This window comes from Bufo bufo, chromosome 3, assembly GCF_905171765.1.
Source record: "Bufo bufo chromosome 3, aBufBuf1.1, whole genome shotgun sequence".
Classification (NCBI taxonomy): domain Eukaryota; kingdom Metazoa; phylum Chordata; class Amphibia; order Anura; family Bufonidae; genus Bufo; species Bufo bufo.
This window is the reverse complement of record NC_053391.1, coordinates 278,239,473-278,246,706: the sequence shown is the minus strand read 5'-3', so window position 1 is coordinate 278,246,706 and position 7,234 is coordinate 278,239,473.

Below are 7,234 nucleotides of genomic sequence, written 5' to 3'. Positions count from 1 at the left end.
TGTGTGGTAAGGAGTTTGAAATCAAATTCTGTAAAAAATGACCTGTGAAATCCGAAAGGTGCTCTTTGGAATATGGGCCCCTTTGCCCACCTAGGCTGCAAAAAAGTGTCACACATCTGGTATCTCCGTACTCAGGAGAAGTTGGGGAATGTGTTTTGGGGTGTCATTTTACATATACCCATGCTGGGTGAGAGAAATATCTTGGCAAAAGACAACTTTTCCCATTTTTTTATACAAAGTTGGCATTTGACCAAGATATTTCTCTCACCCAGCATGGGTATATATAAAATGACACCCCAAAACACATTCCCCACCTTCTCCTTAGTACGGAGATACCAGATGTGTGACACTTTTTTGCAGCCTAGGTGGGCAAAGGGGCCCATATTCCAAAGAGCACCTTTCGGATTTCACAGGTCATTTTTTACAGAATTTGATTTCAAACTCCTTACCACACATTTGGGCCCCTAGAATGCCAGGGCAGTAAACCCACCCCACAAGTGACCCCATTTTGGAAAGAAGAGACCCCAAGGTATTCGCTGATGGGCATAGTGAGTTCATAGAACTTTTTATTTTTTGTCACAAGTTAGTGGAATATGAGACTTTGTAAGAAAAAAAAGAAAAAAAATCATCATTTTCCGCTAACTTGTGACAAAAAATAAAAAGTTCTATGAACTCACTATGCCCATCAGCGAATACCTTAGGGTGTGTACTTTCCGAAATGGGGTCATTTGTGGGGTGTTTGTACTGTCTGGGCATTGTAGAACCTCAGGAAACATGACAGGTGCTCAGAAAGTCAGAGCTGCTTCAAAAAGCGGAAATTCACATTTTTGTACCATAGTTTGTAAACGCTATAACTTTTACCCAAACCATTTTTTTTTTACCCAAACATTTTTTTTTTATCAAAGACATGTAGGACAATAAATTTAGAGCAAAATTTATATATGGATCTTGTTTTTTTTGCAAAATTTTACAACTGAAAGTGAAAAATGTCATTTTTTTGCAAAAAAATCGTTAAATTTCGATTAATAACAAAAAAAGTAAAAATGTCAGCAGCAATGAAATACCACCAAATGAAAGCTCTATTAGTGAGAAGAAAAGGAGGCAAAATTCATTTGGGTGGTAAGTTGCATGACCGAGCAATAAATGGTGAAAGTAGTGTAGGTCAGAAGTGTAAAAAGTGGCCTGGTCTTTCAGGGTGTTTAAGCACTGGGGGCTGAGGTGGTTAAAAAGACTTTTATGGCCCTATTAGCTAGCGTTTGGTGTCCCCAACAGCCTGTCCCTGCCTCACACAGCAACCTCTCCCTACACTGGCAAAACACTGAATGTAAAATGGCGGCCAGATCAGTTTTTTTTATGAGGTAGGGGGTATGTCCATGTGCTGAAAAGTCTCAATTGGCTGTCCTGTACCACCTGATGGATGTGTCATGGGTCAAAGTTCTTCACAATGTAAAAGTATATGGCGGCCGCGAATATCTTCATATGTTCAAATGTTTGGCGAATCGCGAACATGCAAAGTTCGCCGCCAAACGACCACCGGGCAGACCGCAAGGCCATCTCTACTCTTCGCTAACCTGCAAGGTTTCTATAGAGGGAAGTCAGGTGGGTATATATATATATTTGTGGTCAAGGCTAAATATGAACTTGGGCAGTGCGCCTGCCTGGAACCTAACCGGCTGGGGTGTGCCTGGAGCTGGGTATGAGAGTAGCCTAAAAGGGGGCTACCCTAAGGAGGACCCTTGAAATGAAGGGAATGGGTGGGTGGGTCCAAGAACCGGAACGCCCACTGAGATGAGGTGAGTGGGGGTTTAAAAAGGCTCAAGCCCCTCCCACAAATGCAGGCTGAACCTCAGCCTTACCAACTTGTAGTCAAGGCTAAATATGAACTTGGGCAGCGCGCCTGCCTGGAACCTAACCGGCTGGGGTGTGCCTGGAGCCGGGTATGAGAGTAGCCTAAAAGGGGGCAAAAATGACAACGATATAGTAAGGTGCAAGACTTTTTTACCTTATAACACCAATGCCCGAAACCCCTGCGAAATCTCCACCTGCGGGTTAGGTATGTATCTGGTGAAGCAAGATGACCGCCATCTCCCCATCTTTCGGGTGACGTTGGCGGGGACCCCCCGCCGGGAAGCCGCGGAGGCTGCTCCAATGCGGAAGGAATGACCGGATATAGCGCTTGAGTCTAAACCTAAGCCAGCAGCAACCGTGCGGATGTGGCTGATAAATTGCGCCGTGGTGAGAGCTCCCTTGAGATGGGGTAGCAGAGGACTGTGAGGTGGTGCATCCCGGAGGGCGAGGATGGGCTGGTCAAACACCTGTACCGGGCACCATTCATTACCAGTGGGGAAAAACTGGACATCCACCGGGGGGCCAGTTTGACTGGTTTTGGTGGTAACTATCTTCAGCGCGTAATGGTCAACCTCCCGCACCAGCCGCTCTCTGTGCAGACTGCACCGTCCTGCCGTACTGCATGAGAACTCGCCTGGCCTAAGGAAGCCGTAAAAGGCTAAATACATGGCCGCTTTAATGATTAAGCTGGAGAAGGGCCCAAAAGGAGCACCATCCAGGGCTGAAGACAATTTCCGGAACATCTCCCCCGTGACGCCCTGCCTGCGGGACGGGGAATTGGACCCACCCTTCTGGACCCCACGCAAGGTGGCCTTGATTGCCTGCGCATAAAAAATGGACCCACCCCCTGCGTTGCGGAGCATGGTGTGGTGTTGGACGCCCGCCAGGTACAACTTAATGGTGCTGTAGGATAGGTTAGGTGTAGCTGGTGGTGGCAATGGGCGATGAAGGCCATGATGTAAGGAATGTCCGCCAGGCCAGCCTGCGGGTGCAGACGTGAAAACTCCTGGAAAGTTATAACAATAGTAAAGATGGGCACTCTAATATCCAGAACCACCGAGTAGTTTGTTCATAATATTTAATCAGAATAAAACAAATAATAACAATTGAAAACTCCTGGAAAGTTCTCAGGCCTGAAAGATAGTTCCTGGCCGTGTTGGGGCAAGGGACTGCTGCGCCAGGTCCCTTGCTGAAAAGACGAGCATGCCTAGTCCATTGTCAGGGAACTGAAAGGCGGGGTGGGATATCTGAGCGGCTCGGCCTCCGGCATGATCTGGAAAACGAGTTTGAAATTAAATCTAGACAGCGCGTCGGCTGCCACATTCTTCTCACCCGGGATGTGGCTACAATGCACGTGGAAGTTGTATGACAGGGCCAGCCAAACCAGCTGGCGTAAAAGCGCCATGATCTTGGGGGACTTGGCCCTGCCCTTGGCCAAGATGTCAACCAAGGCCTGGTTATCTGTCACAAACATCACCGGCAAGTCAGCCCAGAGGTGACCCCATGCTTGAGCAGCTGCCACGATGGGGTACAACTCCAACAGGGAGGAGGTGCGGATGGATTCAGCCTCCTCTAAGATGGTATTGGGCCAACGATCCGCTAGCCACTGGGAACCCCGAATGGCCGCGTAGCCGCAAGATGCAGCCGCGTCTGGAAAAAATGGTCGGGCAGGAGGGAGACCAAGGTGACACAAAAAAGGAGACGCCGTTCCAACGAGACAGGAACAACCCCCACATGGCCAGGTCTGCCATGGCGTGGCCGTCCAACCGGATGATGCTGTCCTGTTCGGGTGCCGAGGGAAGAAGCTGGAGCAGCCTCGACACAAAGTTTCTTCCCTGGGGCATAATCCTGGAGGCAAAGTTGGGCCGCCCCAGAAGAGACTGCAACTCGACTCTAGTGAGGCACCCCGTGGCTGCCGCATGGGAAAAGACCTCCCGACACTGAGTGAGCTTCTCTTCTGGTAGGCTGGCCTGCAACAGAACCGAATTCAGGACGATGCCCAAGACCGAGACCCTCTGGGCGGGACCCTTAGTCTTTGACTCAGCGATCGGAACAGCCAGACTGGCGAACATCCCGAGGAGGACGGTGAGAATGCCGGACCCGCCTTGCGGATCCTCGACAACTAGAAAGTCATCGAGGTAGTGGATGACCGACAGGAGGCCCCTGTGATGGATCAGGATCCAATGTAGCGCCTTGGCCAGCTGGTCGAATAACCATGGGCTATTCTTGGATCCAAACGTGAGCCTGTTGGCGAAAAAAAATAAATACTGGCCAGCCCACTCAATGCCGTAGAATTGCCACAACTGCGGTAGGATGGGGAGGAGCTTAAACGCCTCTGCGATGTCGACCTTTGCCAACCAGGCGCCCCTACCATGCAACAGGATGGCCTGAATTGCGTCGTCCACCGAGGAGTAACGCATGGAAAATTCTTCAGAGGGAATCAGGGAATTAAGGCTAGGAATACCGGACACATGAGGGGCGGACAGATCATAAATTAATCTTTTTTTTTATTTTTTATATTAGTGGGTTTTTTTGCCACTAAGCCGATGGGGTTGATACGCCAAGAGGAAAATGGGATGCGCGGGAACGGGCCTATGAGAAACCCCTTGGCTACCTCCGCCTGGAGCAACTCGCTAGTTGCTGGAGGGTCCAGGGTGGCGGACAGCAGATTCCTGCCCTCCCAGGGCACTTGCGGCAGAGTGATGAGCCCTGTGTGGAACCCCTGGCGGAAGCCTGCCAACAGGAACGACACGAAATCCTGATCGTGGTGATCGCGAAGGAGTGCCGCCAAGAGGTCCACGTTGATGTCCGCTAGTCAGGATCCTTTGGAAGACTTTTTTTTTTTTTTTGAGCAGGCGGACCGTGGGTGGGCCCTGAAGCACAGGGAGCAGACATGGAGTGACCTGCAGCTGGCATATGAGCACCCCCCTGAATTAAAGTTATTGCAGACCTGGCTCTTCCCTAAGTAGACAATAGGTCTGCCGAGCTTGTCCGTGGAGGGGTTTGGGTGGAAATGACCCGGAGGTCCCCGGGATGGCCCTATCCTGAGACGGGTGTGCGGTATTAGGGCACCATTCAGAGGAGTGGAAGATCGATTGACACGTCGCACAGATGGGAGCCCTGAGGCCAGCGAAGTGACGGCAAAAGAGCTCCGTGTCAATCAAGGACCAGCTGGTGATATACTGGAACTGGGCCAGAGCTGCCGTCGTCTTAGCTGCAAAGGAACGGTGGCGGTCACAGAAGGCCGACCTACCATACTTGTGCCCCAGGTCAGTGACCAGGTATAAATAGTTGTCCAGCTCCTCTCTTCTCTCCGGCTGCGCGGTGCAGATGATGTCCCTGAAGAGGCTGAAAGCCAGGACAAATTCCGGGATGGGAACAAACTCCTGTAAATAAACCAATAGGCGAGAAAACATTTGAAAGTGCAGTGGAAATGGGTGCCCTCAAACCTGCGGAACCAGGTGAACTGGCCAGGCCGGGGCGCACCCTAAGGCCCAGTAACCATCCGAGCGCATCGGACCGTACACCTGACCGAAGAGAGCCGCCTGAGCGTACCAGGCGGTTGACAGGAGAGAAGGCGCGTAGCAGCGGCCCGCCAAGGGCAGTGGTAAGACATGAACCTAGGAGTTGACGGAAAGCAAGAACGACCAGGGAAGAAGCCAAAGGACGGCCCCTTCGGAGACTCGAACAGTCGAAGGACAGGTGCGTGAACCCGTGTGTTAGACAAGAAAAACATGAAGACCCGGGCGTACCAGGAGTGAACCGAGCCCTGGGCGTACCAGGGAAGAAGGAGGTGACACCAAACCGTGACCGGACACCCGACTGTGCCCAGCAGACAAAAAAAAAAAAAAAACTTAGCGACATGAAAACCACGGTGGCCTGGGCGAACCAGGAAGACCAGACAACCCTGGACGTGACCAGGTGCCCGAGGTGGGATGGAGCCGGGCTGGTCCTATGTGGGACACCCATCCTAGTATTAGAAACGGGCAAACCCTTTTAATTTTTTTTTTTAATTTTTTTTAATATGGCAGTTAAATAGTTTTTTTACTTCAATTTGGTGACTTAAATTCTAAAAAAAATATATATATTTTTTTATATGGCTTTTTTTTTTTTTTTTTACTGATCATACATGGCGGGTTTGGTTGAAAGGAGAGAAAACGTATTTATTATTATTATTTTTTTTTTTTAACGTCTTTGCCCTGATGGCGGGTTTACCACCATCAATGTGTGACTTGCCCCGGCCCTGCCCTGTGGGCCAGGACCGTGCCGCCACCAGGAGAATTGACCCCTCTCTTCTCCAACTCCCCCCACCCCCCTTTTTTTCCCTCCCCTGTCTGGCCCGGCTGCCCGTGAGCCCGTGCTCCACGTGGAACGCAAGCTAACATCGCAGCCAGAGAGACCGGCCAGGGAGGCGGGTGATGTCACCAGTAGCGCCGGAAGACGAGTGCGTTCCAACCTGGAACGCACGCTTCCGTGCGCCGGTTGCTAGGCCGGAGGTGCCGGCCCGAGGTTCCTTCCCCCCCCAAGAACCCCACCTTGATCGGGGAGATGCCGGGCCGGCCGCCGCCGGAAGCTTGTGGAGCAGCCGGGGACCGGCCCAGGAAGTGCGTGCGTTCCACCCTGGAACGCACGCATCCATGCGCCGAGTCGGGAAGCGGTGAGCCGGCCAGACAAGTGCGACCCCCCCCCTCCTCCTGCAAGGAAGAACCGTGCAGGTTACCGGGTGCGCTCCCCATCACCACGCCGCCAGGCCACAGGGAGATGGGCAGTGAGGGGGGGGGACCCGGAAGCGCGTGCGTTCCACGCTGGAACGCACCCGTGGAATGAGGCGGCGGGAAGGAGCCGGACTGCCGCAATCCTTGCCCTGCGAAAGAGCCCCCCCACTTACCACCAGAAGAGACGGAACTCTGCCCGAGGCGACCGTAGGTACCAGGAGACACACGAACAATAGCGAATGAATATCCAAGAACCGATACGCCCACTGAGATGAGGTAAGTGGGGGTTTAAAAAGGCTCAAGCCCCTCCCACAAATGCAGGCTGAACCTCAGCCTTACCAACATATATATATATATAGTAGAGGGAAGTCAGGTGGGCATATACACTCACCTAAAGAATTATTAGGAACACCATACTAATACTGTGTTGGACCCCCTTTTGCCTTCAGAGCTGCCTTAATTCTACGTGGCATTGATTCAACAAGGTGCTGATAGCATTCTTTAGAAATGTTGGCCCATATTGATAGGATAGCATCTTGCAGTTGATGGAGATTAGAGGGATGCACATCCAGGGCACGAAGCTCCCGTTCCACCACATCCCAATGATGCTCTATTGGGTTGAGATCTGGTGACTGTGGGGGCCATTTTAGCACAGTGAACTCATTGTCATA